We start from the raw sequence: 16,151 nt of genomic DNA, 5'->3' as shown, positions 1-16,151 counted from the left end.
CCCTTTCTTTCAGATCATGTTTGGGTTTTGGCGAAGTAGAAATCTGTATATGGAATACTTGGCCATTCCTTGTTAGCCAGAGTATCTGACTCACCAGGGCCGTTCATTCTTTGACCAAACTTCCCAGTGTAAGTTACTTCTGGGTTTCCTGCTGCTCTAATAATTCACATTGAAATTCTCTGCTGATAGGAGTTTTCTTCCCACTCTCCTGCAAGGCTTAGCTTTGATAATCCTGGTACCTAGCACACAGTAAGTTCCAGTTGAGGTCTGGTAAGTAATTCACAAAGAGAAAGAGGGAACAAGAAAGGATGCTCCTGACTGTATTCACTTCTCACCAAGCTGCCCCTTGCTAGAGATCCTGTGAATGGGCCTTCTTCATGGCCACACAGCGCACTTGACCGTGATCCGCACCAACCTGCACTCTGTTCAAAATGACAAGTCCACAGCCTGCCTCCTGCCCCTGTTTTAATTCCAGCTAGAACATTAATGTGTTTTTGTACAGAGATCCATGGTACAGAGGGGAATTCACATGTGCCCAGCAGCACAGGGCCAGAGGCAGGGCTGTAAGGTGAGTGTCCCTGTGGACAACAATGCTTATCACAGCTGCATCCCTGGGCCATACTGAGAAGACCTTGAGAAAACACTTGTGAAAAGGGATCTTGTGCTTCAGAATGTCCTGCAGGATTCCAGTTTGTGGGTTCTATGCACATTTATAATAACCAGGTCTCAGACAATGGTGCCATAGTGTTCACAATGGGAGTTTCGGGGTGAGTCCTTTTCTGATGGGGACAACCTCTAGACTTCAGCGCCTTACAATGAAGAGAGCCTCTTAATATCAAGTCCACCCTTCTCTGGAAGAAATATTTATTATTTCATCAAAAATGTATTAACTGCCTTCTACGTGCCAGGTTCAGAAATTTACTTCTACTCTTATTCTTTTCATAATTCTTCTTTATTACACTTGATGAAACAGGAAACAGAGGGACATAGGGCTTTCAAAGAAGGTTGGCTGCTGTGTTTGAGTACAGCAAGAATTAGGTAGACTTCGGGTGTAGACTGGATTGAATTTACTTAGCAAAATTATTTACCACATGATGCTTTCTTCTCGTGAGAGAGAGAACGCCTGTAACTTCCTCTGGAACTCCCCTTAGAATACATCAAAACTCCCCTCTTTACTGCACAAGCCTTTGATTAAGGTTTGTTTACTTCTTGCTTCTACACTCTGCACTGTTCGTGGTGGGAATTGTAGAATAAAGTATGCTACCTATCAGGCTGGTAACTCTTTAAAATATTCACAACAGAAACGAGCAATCAGCAAATACGAATCATATGTCTAAGGAACTCAGAATAACCTGCAGATAGATTATTTTCTGGTCTACTTTTGCCCCCAATGAAAGCTTCTAAAACATGCAAAGCTTTGAGCCTGATTACTTCCATATAAAATGAAAAGTCTAGGAAATGCAATGTATTTTTGAAATCCTAAAACATTCTTACTTTTTGTAAATTACAGAGGCAATCAAAACACTTTTGTAAAAAATTCTGTTAAGAGGTTTCTCTCAAACACAGCTGCATGTTAGAATCACTAGGCAAGAGACCTCAACCTTGGCTGACCTTGAAATCACTTGGGGGGCTGAAAGTCTGCTTAGTGTTGCTATAGCAAAATATTTGCCACTGGTTATTTTGCAGAGAGGCTCATTATTCTGGTAACAGGAATTGTACAGCATCCTGGGGAAGCTAAAGGGAACTGGCTGCTTGCAGAAATGGCAAGTGCATGAGGTGGCCTTGTGAGTATTTGGCGAAACAGTTAAGATACCCCTTGGGATGCCCGCGTGCCATATCTGAGTGCATAGATATTGGTCCTGGATCGACTTCTGATTCTTGCTGCCTGCTAATGTGCACCTGGGGAGGCAGCAGGTGACTCCTCAAGTACTTGGGTCCCTACCATCCACGTTGGAGGCCTAGAGTGAGTTCTGGGCTCCCAGTTTTGTCTTGGCCCAGCCTCAGCTGCTGCAGGCATTTGGGGAGTGAACCAGAGGATGGGAGTTCTCTTTTTCTCACTATCTGACTCTCTTCCTTTCAAATAAAATGAAAAAAAAAAAATACAAATTATGGGCAAAAACCACCAGTCTGCTTTTGTCTGAGAGTCTCTAGCACATGAACCTCTAAGGAAAAACCATATCCAAATCATCACAGATCCTTTTAATGCCCAAACCCTATTTTTGTTTTTTGAAAACTAAATTTTGGGGGCCTAGTGGGGATAGGACCAGCATCAGTTTTTGAAAACAGTTTTCCCGGAAGCTTCCAACATACAAACAGAATTGAGAAGCACAAATGAGATAATAAAACACCTGCACTTGCAAATCCCTTTTCAGTATTGGCCTCAACCCTTAACCGGGGAGCTCACTAGAAATGCAGAGTCTGAGGCCTGACCTAGGGAATCAGGATCTGCATTTGAACAAGATCAAGGTGATTCGTTCGCACTTTAATGTTTGAGAGGCAAAGTTATAACACTGGTCTGCATTTGGACTCTCATTGGGAGGTAGAGTAACTACTAGAATTTCTTAAATACCATGAGCCAGTCACCACTGAAGGAACCCTCACATTATCCTCTCATTTGATGTTCCCAACTCTGTAAGGTAGGAGTTACCACCTCCAGCTTACAGAGAGGAAAACAGCCTTTCAGAAGTGACACAACTTATTGAAGGTCAGAGAGTGGGAGCCATGGAACTGGTACTCACATTCATCTCCGTACGCTCAATGCACACTCACGCCTGTGCACCTAGGGACTCTACAGATAGGACAACATCTCCCCTGGAATGTGCACCCTCCATCCATAAATGCATATGCTAGTTAGCATTACGCTAAGGAAGCGATGTTTTGGTTTCCGTTTCATGTGCCACATGTTTATTAAATGAAGCCTCACTAGCACTGAAATTCTGAAGTTACCAGACAAAAGGGAAAACTGGGAAGTTTCCATGAGTATGAAGTTAAGCAGACAATGCAGGCTCTGCTATTCAGTCCCAGCCTTTACACACACTAAAGGGCAACAGATTTGGCAAAAGCATGAAAAATCCATAAATACAAGTCTTTTCGGCACATTAAAGCAGCCAACTTGAATAAGGCTGGACTCTTTTGAAAATTCTTGGGGGAACTTGGCATTTTACTTGCAATCAGGCATCAATAGGAGTCAGCACCTGTCACATCTCCAGGAAACACAAAACAAATCATTTGCATTACCTCCCAAGATAGCTTCCTCTTTAAACTAATTTTACACTTTTTTTCCATTTTACAACAGAACCTTAAAATTTTTTTTCAGACTTCTCACAGAATGTACCTGAAAGGTGGGGGGTCCGTATGGCTTTATACAGTTTTCAGAGAAAACTTTGAAATTCTCAATTTAGAACAAATTCCTGCCCTTTGCACCTGACTTGTGTACTGCTCTGTGCAGGGGCACTGCATGGAGACCTCTCCTACCTTAGCAACCCTTTCTTGGGGCTGGCACTGTGGTGTAGTGGTTTAAACTGCTACCTGCAACACTGGCATCCCATATGGGTGTTGTTCAAGTTCCAGCTGCTCCACTTCCAATTCACTTCCTTGCTAATGCACTTGGAAAAGCAGCTGAAGATGGCCCAGGTCTTTGGGACCCTGCACCCACATGGGAGACCCAGAAGAAGCTCCTGGCTCCTGGCTTCAGACTTGGTCTAGCTCCAGCCATTGAGGCCACTTGGGGAGTGAACCAGCAGGTGGAAGATTCTCTCTTATTTTTTTTTGAAAGATTTTATTTATTTGAAAGAGTTACAGAGAGAGGTAAAGACAGAGAGAAAGGTCTATCTGCTGGTTCACTCCCCAGATGGCTGTAACGGCTGGAGCTGCGCTGATCTGAAGCCAGGAGCCAGGAGCCAGGAGCTTCCTCTGGGACTCCCACGTGGGTGCAGGGGCCAAGCACTTGGGCCATCCTTTACTGCTATCCCAGGCCATAGCAGAGAGCTGGATGGGAAGAGGAGCAGCTGGGACTAGAACTGGCACCCATATGGGATGCTGGCACTTAAGGCCAGGGCTATAACCCACTGCACCACAGCGCCAGCCCCTGGAAGATTCTCTCTCTATCCCCCGCCCTCCCAATAATTCTGCTTTTCACATAAATAAATCTTAAAAAAAAAAAAAGAAACCCTTTCTCCAACCTGATTCTTCTCCTTTCTATGTCTCAGCAGTCAGCAAAAATAGCTTTGCAGTTGGCTGTAGGCCAAATAGAAAGATGTAAAGAGTGGCTTCTGCCCCAGGCATCACCGCGGTTATGCACCGTCTGGTTTTCATCCACCTTTCAGGGATGAGAAAGAAGCACCAACAAAAGATGACTGGGGCCAACACTGTGGCATAGCAGGTAAAGCCACTGCCTGCAGTGCCTGCATCCCATATGGGCTCTGGTTTAAGTCCCAGCTGCCCCACTGCTGATCCAGCTCTCTGCTGTGGCCCAGGAAGGCAGTGGAGGATGGCCCAAGTGCTTGGGCCTCTGCGCCTGCATGGGAGACCTGGAAGAAGCTCCTGGCTCCTGGCTTCGGATTGGTGCATCTTGTGGCCATTTAGGGAATGAACCAGCGATCGAAGACCTTTCTCTCTCTCTCTCTCTCTCTCTCTCTCGTTCTCTCTCTCTCTCTGCCTCTCTGTAACTCTGCCTTTCAAATAAAAGAAAGAAAGAAAGGAGGAGGAGGGAAGGAGAGATGGAGGGAGGAAGGGAGGGAGGGAGGATTGTAGTTGTTTCTTCTTCCAAGACATGACGTGGTGAAAAAACAAATATTTGTCCTTAAATATATATAGGTTACAAGATGTTCTTAGGTTTTGAAATGCAAATATAAGATTAAGGGGCCAGTGCTGTGGCTCACTTGGTTAATCCTCCACCTGCGGCGCCAGCATCCCATATGGGCACGGGGTTCTAGTCCCGGTTGCTCCTTTTCCAGTCCAGCTCTCTGCTGTGGCCCAGAAGGACAGTGGAGGATGGCCCAAGTGCTTGGGCCCCTGCACCCTCATGGGAGACCAGGAGGAGGCACCTGGCTCCTGGCTTCAGATCTACATAGCTCCAGCCGTGGCGGCCATTTGGGGGGTGAACCAACGGAAGGAAGACCTTTCTGTCTCTCTCTCTCACTCCTAACTCTGTCAAATTAAAAAATAAACAAATAAAATATAAGATTAAAAGCAACTATCATGCTAAGTAATCAAGGGAGTGTGATACTGGCAGAAGAATATGCAGATAGATTAATAGAACAAAATATTACAGAAGGAGACCCATACAAATATGATCAATTGATTTTTGACAAAGGTTCAAGGCCAATTCTATGGAGGAAAGACAGATGTCTCAACAAATGAGGCCAGATCAACTGGGCATCCATATGCAAAAATTAAATTAATCCCAACCTATATTTCATACCCCATATGAGTAATAATTCAAAATAGATAATAAACCTAGGGGCCTGCATTGTGGCACAGTAGGTTAAACCTCTTTTTGCCACGGTGGCTCTCTGAATTGGAATGCCAGTTCTAGTCCTAGATGCTCCATTTCCAATCCAGCTTTCTAATAAGGCACCTCAGAAAGCAGTGAATGATGGCCTCAGCCTGCCCCAGACCTGTCTACTGTGGTCATTTGGGGACTGAACCAGTGGATGAAGATCTCTCTCTGTCTCTCCCTCTCTGTAAGCCTAACTTTTATTTATTTATTTATTTTTGACAGGCAGAGTTAGACTGTGAGAGAGAGAGACAGAAAGAAAGGTCTTCCTTCTCTGTTGGTTCACCCCGCCCAAGTGGCCTCTATGGCTGGCGCATTGTGGCTGGCGCGCTGTGCTGATCTGAAGCCAGGAGCCAGGTGCTTCCTCCTGGTCTCCCATTGGGTGCAGGGCCCAAGGACTTGGGCCATCCTCCACTGCACTCCTGGGCCACAGCAGAGCTGGCCTGGAAGAGGGGCAACCGGGACAGAATCCGGTGCCCCGACCGGGACTAGAACCCAGTGTGCCAGCACCGCAAGGCGGAGGATTAGCCTAGTGAGCCACGGTGCTGGCCCTGTAATTCTTTCAAGTAAATAAATAAATCTTTAAAAACAAATGCTGTTAAAAGAACATAAAGACAAGCCATAAACTGGGAGAAAATATTTACAAATCCCATATCTGATAAAAGACTTATAACTGGAATATTTAAAGAACTCTCATGGGGCTGACACTATGGCACAATAGGATAAAGCCCAGGCTTGCAGCACTGGTATTCCATATGGTCACTGGTTCCAGTCCTGGCTGCTCCACTTCCAATCCAGCTTTCTGCTAATGTGTCTGGGAAAGCAGCAGAGGATGGCCCAAGTCCTTGGGCCCCTGTACTCACGTGAGAGACCCAGAAGAAGCTACTGGTTCCTGGCTTCAGGTTGGCTCAGCTCTGGCTGTTGTGGCCATTTGGGGAGAAAACCAGCAGATTGAAGACCTGTGTGTGTGTGTGTGTGTGTGTAATTCTTTCAAATAAATAAAATAAATCTTAAAAAAAAAAGAATCTTTACAATCTCATAGTAAGAAATAAACAACCCAATTAGAAATGGTCAAATGAGAGGCCAGCGTTGTGGTGCAGTGAGTTAAGCCACTGCCTGTGACTCCTGCATGCATTTGAGCAATGGATCGAGTCCCGCTGCTCTACTTCCAGTCCAGCTCCCTGGTAATGTGTCTGGAAAGCAGCGGAGCATGGTCCCAGTACTTAGGCCCCTGCCACCCACATGAGAGGCCCGGAAGGAATTCCAGGCTCATGGCTTCATCTTGCTCCAGTCCTATCCCTATCTGTTGTGGCCTTTTGAGGAGTTAGACAGCAGATGAAAGATCTTCTCTCTGCCTCTCAACTAAATAAAATAAATCTTTAAAAAAAAAAAAGAAAAGAAAATGGTTAAATGAATAGGATACACATGTCACCTAAAAAAATGGGTAGCCAACAAACACACAATATGCTTGACATTGTTAGTCATTAGAAAAATGCAAATTAAATAAAGAGCTAATTCTACACACCTATTAGAATGATGTAAAATGAGAAAATAACATCAATACCAAATGCTAGCAAGGATGAGGAACAACTGAAATGCTCATATATAGCTGGTGGGGATGCAAATTTGGCAATTTCCTATAAGTTTAAATATAATTACCACATGATCTAACAATCCTACTCCTATGAAAATGTATGTTCACACAAAAACTTATATGCCAATGTTTATAGCCACTTTATTATCACCAAAAAATAGAAGACAATTCAAATTTCCTCTAGCTGGGGAATGGACAAGCAAAATGTAACATATGTATCAAATGCAAAACCACTCAACAACAAAAAGGAGTGAACTATTGACACATATAAAAGTAAGGATGGATCTCAGTACATTATGCTATGTGAAAGAAACCAGATAGAAAAGAGGAGATAGTGAATGATCCTATTTCTGTAACTTTCTGGAAAAGTTAAAGCTATAAGGACAGAGAAATGATCTGTGGGTTTCCAGGTTGAAGAGTTTGGAGAGAATTTGTTTTGCTTAGCAAGTGATGGGGCTGCTCTGGATTTTGTTTGTGGTGGTGGTTATGTGACTATACATTTGTCAGAACTCATAGACCTTTGGGGGCTGGCATCCTGGTTAAGATCTGGGAAGCAATGGAAGACAGCTTAAGTGCTTGGGCCCCTGCCACTCATGTATGAGGCCCAGATAGAGTTCTGGGCTCCTGGATTCAGGTCTTTCATCTGCTGGTTCATTCTCCAAATGGCCAGAATAGGTAGAGCTGGGTTGATCCAAAACCAGGAGCTTCTTCCAGGTCTTCCACATGGGTTCAGGGCCCAAGCACTTGGGTCACCTTCTACTGCTTTCCCAGGCCATCAGCAGGGAGCTGGATCAGAAGAGGAGCAACTGAGACTAGAACCAGTGCCAATATGGGTTACCGGTGCTGCAGGAGGATGCTTAACCTACTATGTCACAGTGTCAGCCCCAGTAAATATTTTAAATGATATGAAAACGTTTCCCTTCACTTCAAACTTCAAATTATTGTATAGGCAATACAATTGAGTATTCATAGAGCATAGAAGTAAGGAAACAGTCCAAGATTACTGGTTTGCTTGTCATATTCAGTCAACTTTCACATCTTTAAGAGGCACGCATTTTTTTCAAGCATTAATCTAGAAAAAATTGAAATAACAATGACATCCATCAATAGATGACTGATTAAATATTCATAAGTTATATCATGTCCAATGAATACATAGAGCAGCTTACAAATTACATTTACCTATCTATATTGATTTGGAGTCTATAAAGAACACATGTAATACTTACTAAGTTTTTTAGATTTATTTATTTGAGAGGTGGAGTTACAGAGATGCAGAGGCAGAGAGAGAGAGGACTTCCATTCACTGGTTTACTCTCCCAATGGCTGCAATGGCTGGAGCTAGGCCAATCCAAAGCCAGGAGCCAGGAGCTTCTTCTGGGTCTCCCATGCAGGTACAGGGGCCCAAAAACTTGAGCCATCTTCCACTGCTTTCCCAGGCCATAGCAGAGCAGGATAGGAAGAGGTGTAGCTGGGACACCAACCAGCGCTCATATGGGATGCCAGCACCGTAGATTGAGGCTTAATCTATAATGCCACAGCACTGGCCTCTAAGATTTGTTTTAAAGTAATCTTTAGTAATTTCTTTCTTCCTTCCTTCCTTTCTCTCTTTCTTCCTTTTTGACAGGCAGAGTGGACAGTGAGAGAGAGAGACAGAGAGAAAGGTCTTCCTTTGCCGTTGGTTCACCCTCCAACGGCCGCCATGCTGCGGCCAGCACACCGTGCTGACCCAATGGCAGGAGCCAGGTACTTCTCCTGGTCTCCCATGGGCTGCAGGGCCCAAGCACTTGGGCCATCCTCCACTGCACTCCCTGGCCACAGCAGAGAGCTGGCCTGGAAGAGGGGCAACCGGGACAGAATCCGGCGCCCCAACCGGGACTAGAACCCGGTGTGCTGGTGCCGCAAGGCGGAGGATTAGCCCAGTGAGCCGCGGCGCCGGCTTAGTAATTTCTTTTATGGGGAAAAAAAGGGCAGGGGCTGGAGTTGTGGCACAGCGGGTTAAGCTGTTGCTTCTGACGCTGGCATCCTTTATTGGAGTGCTTGTTCAAGTCCTGGCTACAACACTTCTGTTCCAGCTCCCTGGTAATGGGGCCTGGGGAACAGCAGACAGTAGTGCAAGAGTTTAGGCCCTGCCACCTATGTGGAAGACCCAGATGGAATTCCTGGCTTCTGGAATTTGTGACCATTTAGGGAGTAAACCAGTGGATGGAAGATCTCTCTCTCTCTCTCTCTCTCTTTTTGCCTTTCAAGTAGATGAAAATAAACATTTTTCTGTTTAAAAAGGAAATGGCCTTCCCTTGTGGAAATAGCCAGTGAGGCATTAAAAAAGTGCTGTCCCTTGCTATCCAAATTCACTTCTTTCCTAAGAGAAAACACAAAAACCCCCAGAAACCAAAACCCCAAATGCCAGGGGCTCAGTGTTTTTAAGCGACAAAAGGTTGCACAATCCCCAGTTTCTCTTTGGCCCCTGCCCTGTCAGGGGATGGGGAACTGCAGTTCAGACTCTCCTTCGGACCCTGGTTTCCCTTACCCCGTAATGGAAACTCGAAGCTCTTTGGTGGCAGCTGGCTGTTTGTCCCCTTGGCAAGCCTCTAAAATCTCAGCCAGCCATGGTTGCTCGCAATGGGAGGATTTGTTCCTTCAGCTGGCGTGGAAGGGAAGCACAGGAGTAGGCAGCATACTGGGGTCTTTTATTGAAGAAGGAGCCTACTCTATGTTTCTAGTGCCAGGCCAGGTTGGGCAGCCCAAGGGAGGGAGAGAAGTGTGCCTGGGAAGGGAGTAGCCTGGGACCACCCGGAAGGGAGGTGAAAGCTAAGTGCCAAAGGGCTACCTCTTAAACATGGGCAGGACATTGGACGCTTCCCCCTGGCATTAGGACTGCTCGCATTGTGGACCTCAGGCCTCGTCCCCACCTCTGTCTTCATTGCCTACCTCCTGATGTTTGCTGAAAAGAACAGTCACGGTGCTGACTGCACACTCGAGTGGCCTGAACTCCCTTCCCTGGAGGAGAACCAGCGCTGAAACTGCCTCCCTTCATGCCCATCACTTCCTGTAGAAGTCCCTCCTGCAAGTCCAAAGGCACAGCCATAAAGTTCACTGTTCATTTAGACTTTAGGAAGACTGAGTTTTCACTCCAAGTAACCCGCAATAAGCTGTGAGTCACCAATGGCTGCTTACTATTGTTTCTGAACTCAGAGTGGGCATCTGGCGTGGCAGTGAAGATGCCACTTGGGATGCCTGCATCTCATGTTGGAGTGTCTGGGTTCAAGTTCTAGCTCTGCTTCCCATCCGGCTTCCTGCTCATGTGCACCCTGGGAGGCAGTGGTGATAGATCAGGTACCTGGGTCCTTGCCACCCACATGGGAGATTCACACTGAATTCTTGGTTCCCAAATTCGGTCTGGCCCAACCTGGCTGTTGGGCACATTTAGGGAGTGAACTAGCTGATAGAACGTTTCTCTTTCTGTTTGTCTCCCATCTTTCTATTTTGCCTATAAAATGAAAATAAATCATTCAAAAACGTTTGAAAGAGATGGGGCCAGCATTGTGACACAGCAGGTTAGGCTGCTGCTTATGATGAGGCATCGTATACTGGAGCACCGGTTTGAGTCCTGGTTGCTCTGCTTCTGATCCAGCTTCCTGCTAATACACCTGGGAAGGCAATGGATGATGCCCCAAGTGGTTTGTGCCCTGCCACCCATGTGAGAGACTCAGATGGAGTTTCTGGTTCCTGATTTTGGCCTGGCTCAGCCCTGGCTGTTGCAGCCTTCAGGGAATAAACCAGTGGATGGAAGATTGCGTGCGTGCGCGCTCTGTCAATACTCTCCTATTTGCCTTTCAAATAAATAAGTAAATAAAACTAGTTTTAAAAGATTTTTATCTATTTGAAAGGCAGAGCTACAGAGAGGGAGGGAAGGATGGTAGGAGGGGTAGAAAGAGCGAGAGCAAGAAACAGACTCTTCCAAGTGTTCTCCACTCCCACGTGGTACTTGGGCCATCTTCCGCTGCTTTCCCAGGTACATTAACAGGGAGCTGGATTGGAAGTGGAGCAGCCAGCACTTGGTCACTCATAGGAGATGTCAGCGTTGCAGGCAGCAGCTTAACCTGCTATACCACAATGCTGGCCTGAGTAAATAAAACTTTAAAAAGTACTTAAAAGAGGATCTCACATGAACCTCTAACAATCAGCAGAACGCCTGCGGGAAACCGTTTAGAGCACAAGAGTCCATGAGTGTCCCTGATACCATGTCCTTAGGCTCCCGGCAAGAAGGGGAGGGGATGGTTGCCTGGCACCTTGCTCTGAAGGGAGCTCAGGGCTGCCTTTTCTGTACAGTTCGGATGTATGTGGTCTGAGCAGTCCTATCTTCTTGTCATCACTCTCATTGGATGGTGAGGACAGACGGATCAATATTCCCAGTCCCTGTTTCTGAGAGACAGGGACCTTGGTGTGCACAAGCCACCTCGCGGCATACTTTTTGAGGTACTGTAATAGCCAGCAATCACACTTCCTCTCAAAGCCCTTTGCCTGAGAGCCATGCTCTCGCCACTGACTGTAGCGACGGGCCGCCACCACCCCGCCTCTGTGCCAGGTGCCTCCTCTGTCCTTTCTTTTCTGCCGGCAGCAGCAGCGGCAACCGCAGGTTCAACAGCTGCAACCTCAAGCTCCGCGCTAGAGCAGCTGCAATGTGTTCCCCACGTGTCTGAATCACGCAACTGAAAGTCTCAGGGCCTCAGGCAGCTTGACCGGGGTCTCATGATTTGATGATGTGCTCACTCCTGAAAACAGGGAAGTGACTCGGAAACAAATCTTCGGGGTGGGGGGCACGAGTGGTGGGGAGAGCGGCAGACTGTGGGCGTGGCGGAGCTGGGGAAAGAAGTTACAGGGTGACTGGCTGGAGGAGAGCAGATAAAGGCTGAGAGGAAGGAGGCACTCCTGTCACTCCAAATGAGCAGCAGCTCTTCCTCTTCTAACCGTCTTTTCTGAACTCGTGAGTCGCCCACGCTGCAGTCATCTGCCCTTCCCTCTCTTGAAGCCTTCTGTAGTTTCTTCAGTAGCAAGCCCCTGACACCAACCTTGTGTGACAAATGAGCAATGCACACCATCTTCTCTAGCTGGAAGTCACGCCCATGCGATCAGGGCTCAGCAGAGCAGAGCTACGGTCCCAGTATACACTTGCTAGTTGATGGAGCAGGCAAAGCAGTCGAGCTCTCCTGCCTGCTGCCATCAAGTGCGCCCACCACAGGAACTATTGCTTACTAAGCACTGCAGTCAGAACAGGAAACAGCTCTGATGGGGAGCAGGTAGGCAGCCCCGCCTTGGAACAGCTGCACCTCCTGCTCTGCAGCCTCTGCTCCTGCGTTTTCTGCATCCAGAGACTTCTTCAGGCTGAAGGTCAAAGGGACTAAGGACACCACTGTCAGCTATTCTGTGCTCAAAGAGGCTTTTCAAGGGTCAGTGGCTGTCTAGTGCCAAGCTGGGCGGGGGCTGCCTCTGGCGTCTCTCTCTCTCTTCACGCGGGTGCTGGGTAGAGGCCAGGGTCATGTTCGAGGCTGCCGCAGAGGGGTCGGCGGAGTATCTGCGCTATGTCATTTCATCATTCTGCCCTTCCCTGGGAGGAGGAAGATCAGCTAAGATCCCGAGAATAACTCCGCAGGAATGCCCCTGACGCTTCTAATGACCTCGTTCTCCGTGTTATATGTAAAACAAGGAGAAAAGTCTGCCTCTTTCAGGAGCTTATTTTTCTTTGGCAGCTAATGCATGCATGTGAATCGTCTAAATCAGTGCTTTCCAACAGAACATCCTGTGATCAGGGTCATGTTCTCCATCTGTGCCTTATTATGTGTCCGTTAGTCACCCATAGCTACTGAGCCCTTGAAATGTGGCTAGTACAATGGAGAAAATACATTTTCAACTTTATTAGGTTTTAGTTAATTTAAGTAGCTACATATCATGGCTCTCAAATTGAACAAGCAGGCCTAGATATTTGAAATAAAATATTCTCAAGGTTAATTGATTTTGATTTAATGCCCATTCCCTCAAAACACCACCGGCACCCCAGAACATAAGATGGTGCTTTAAAAAGTTTGTTGGGAAATGTAATTAAAGGATAAGTTTGGGGCTGGCGCTGTGGTGCAGTGGGTTAACACCCTGGCCTGAAGCTCTGGCATCCCATATGGACGCTAGTTTGAGACCCGGCTGCTCTACTTCCCATCCAGCTCTCTGCCGTGGCCTGAGAAAGCAGTAGAAGATGGCCCATGTCCTTGGGCCCCTCCACCCACGTGGGAGACCCAGAAGAAGCTCCTGGCTCCTGGCTTTGGATTGGCACAACTCCGGCCATTGAGGCCAACTGTGGAGTGAACCATCGGATGGAAGACCTCTCTCTCTCTCTCTCTCTCTCTCTCTGCTTCTCCACTCTCTGTGTAACTCTTTCAAATAAATAAATTGTTTAAAAAATAGAAAAGTTTATTTGGGTGCAATTTTTTATAAACCATGTGTAGCTTTTTCATATTATGTATTTTTCATAATTTATTTTTGGAATCCACTTGTGGGCACGATTGGCCATTTAATTTTTTATGGTTGAGGACAGATTCTGTCCGATTTTCAGGGACTCCAGAGTCCAAAACAAAGGTATTCATTTTTAGTGGCGGTGTAAACTGGGAAAAGCTTGCCAAATTCCAGATATAGGAATTACTCAAGATGATACGGACAACCGACAGCAGAACAGTTCATGAATTAAATGCTATGCAGACCTATAAACAACTTTATGAGTCTTTGATGGCAGCTCGCGCCAGTAGGGACAAGAGTCAGAAAAAACTGTGTAGTCCAGATCTCAGAAGTAGTAAGAAATCTCCAAGAAGGCCGGCACCGCGGCTCACTAAGCTAATCCTCTGCCTGCAGTGCTGGCACCCCGGGTTCTAGTCCCGTTTGCTCCTCTTCCAGTCCAGCTCTCTGCTGTGGCCTGGGAGTGCAGTGGAGGATGGCCCAAGTGCTTGGGCCCTGCACCCCATGGGAGACCAGGAGAAGCACCTGGCTCCTGGCTTCGAATTGGCGCGGCGCACCGGTCGCAACACGCCGGCCGTAGCAGCCACTTTGGGGGTGAACCAAGGGAAAAAGGAAGATCTTTCTGTCTCTCTCTCACTGTCTAACTCTGCCTGTCAAAAAAAAAAAAAAAAAAAAAAAAAAAAAAAAAACCTCCAAGAAGAAAGAGAAAATAATCTAATCTGGATGATTTAATATTAAAGCAACTTAGAAAAGAACATGTTGAAATGAATGTAGTCAGAACTAAATGTTGAAGAAGTCATAAATGACAGGAGCTGGAAGATGTTTGATGAAGGCTGCAAAATGCACTTCAAGCTTCCAAAGAAAGAAAAAAGAAAGAAAGAGGAATTTTTTTTAAAGGAGTGGGTCATTTCACGAGAGCTAAGCATGACAGGCATCAATCTCAGGCATCATCCTAGGATGATTTCTGAGTCAACAGTCCAAGACCTTTTGCTGATTTCAGCCCCACTTAGCCAAGACCTCAAGTATAAATAATTCTGATAATCATGGAGAAATCAACTGCTACTTTATTCCAATTCTATAAAAAGTGATGTTTTGTAGCTATTAAAATAATTTTTTGATTCAGTGTAAAACTATAAAAAAATATTCATTTTGAAACTATCATCATCTAAAGCACATTTAAAGTTTAACACACTTGTACAAATATGCAGTTTCTACATTTTAACACTCTAAGTATCCTATAAAGCAATAATTTTTTAGGATATAAGCAAAAGTCTTAGTGTTGCATTACCTTTTTTTCATTGTAAATAACTCCTAGGTCTCTATGCTTTCCTTCATTCGTGACATTTAAACTGATTAAAAAATTAGATTAAGCATAAACATAACTAATCTTAATGATCTTTTCACGGTGTCAGCTCCTAAACTTTCACACAAGTATTGGTGCATTCACTTAGTTTACTCCGTATTAGAATAGCCAGGAGGCTGTGCGTACTTCTTTCAAGTGGTATTCCATGTCACATTTTCCTATTTCTGCTGTCACAGTCACACAGTAGCATTATTTGGTTATAGCTAGTTTTGATTTCTATGTGAGGTTGGATATGGGAGGTTAGGAGGAAGACTTAAAGAAGAGTATTGTCATAAGCTGCCTCATTTCTTGAGATTAAAAATACTTGAGAGAAAGACTAACAAACACGATGTGTGGTCTTTGTTAAAGAAAAACTATCCAGGACATGTTTAGAATAGTTGAAATCTGAATTTGGACTAAGGCATTAAGAAATTATTAATTTAGTTAGATGTGATGATAGTATTTCATTTCCGTAGAATGCTGAAGCATTTAGGTGTGAACTGTTATGATGTCTGTAATTTGCATTAAATTAGTCCAGCCAAAAAAATATGCATACACAAGAAGCAAATATGAAAGGCCTTCAAAAAGACTGTGTAAAGATGTAATAAAAAGATAGGTGAAATTTTCATGAGTGTTTTTAAAGATCCTTTGCACAGCCAAGTGACAACTGTTGTTACTTTTCCTAACTTTAAGAGAATAATTTATAATCAGTGAGGAGTAAAGATAAATTAAAACCCACCAAGAGCTTTTTTGTCTGGCCTTTCCTTACTATACCTCAAGTATTAAAAAGCTAATGATTTCCACACGGTGGTGTGAACGTCCTCTCATTACTCTACCAATTACTTTGTGTATGAGGAGATCTACCTGCTATGCTACAATGCCCACCCCCAAATAATTGGATTCGATTACTTTTGCCCCAGATGAGTTCCATGGCAGAGGGAGGATAGGGTATGATGATTGAGCTGCTGTGGGAGAGCCCAGAGAAGATCTGCATTCATTCCCCATCTGAATGCTAAAGTCACAACCATGCAGATAGGTCTGGGCCCACAGCTATGTGTGGTGTGAACAACATGTGAAATATAATAGGAACAATAGAAATCTGGAGCCAGAACTTCAAATTTTCCTTGGTTCCAGAAAGGAATGGAAGACTCCATGAGCAGATTCTAAAGTAACTGAGCTGAAGACAGGTTTAGCAAGATATCATTGGTAGAGGCAAA

At 45.4% G+C, this 16,151-nt stretch overlaps 1 long non-coding RNA gene and 1 pseudogene across 2 annotated transcripts; both read left to right on the top strand.

The window, feature by feature from the left end:
• The first annotated feature begins 11,333 nt into the window (after positions 1-11,333).
• LOC138844284 (uncharacterized) lies at positions 11,334-13,551 on the top strand. Of its 2 annotated transcripts, none has more exons than XR_011379852.2 (2): positions 11,334-12,391; positions 13,307-13,551. It is a non-coding gene; the product is annotated as an uncharacterized LOC138844284 (long non-coding RNA). The 2 variants fall into 2 exon arrangements; XR_016210226.1 differs by lacking the exon at positions 11,334-12,391 and adding an exon at positions 12,398-12,541.
• Positions 13,552-13,580: 29 nt separating this feature from the next.
• LOC149128756 (protein MIX23 pseudogene) lies at positions 13,581-14,624 on the top strand (annotated as a pseudogene).
• Positions 14,625-16,151: the final 1,527 nt, after the last annotated feature.

Source organism: Oryctolagus cuniculus, chromosome 1, assembly GCF_051225735.1.
Source record: "Oryctolagus cuniculus isolate XC-2025 breed Fujian yellow rabbit chromosome 1, ASM5122573v1, whole genome shotgun sequence".
In the NCBI taxonomy this organism is placed as follows: domain Eukaryota; kingdom Metazoa; phylum Chordata; class Mammalia; order Lagomorpha; family Leporidae; genus Oryctolagus; species Oryctolagus cuniculus.
Note: the sequence above shows the minus strand (reverse complement) of the source record. Positions and strands in the feature narration are given on the sequence as shown.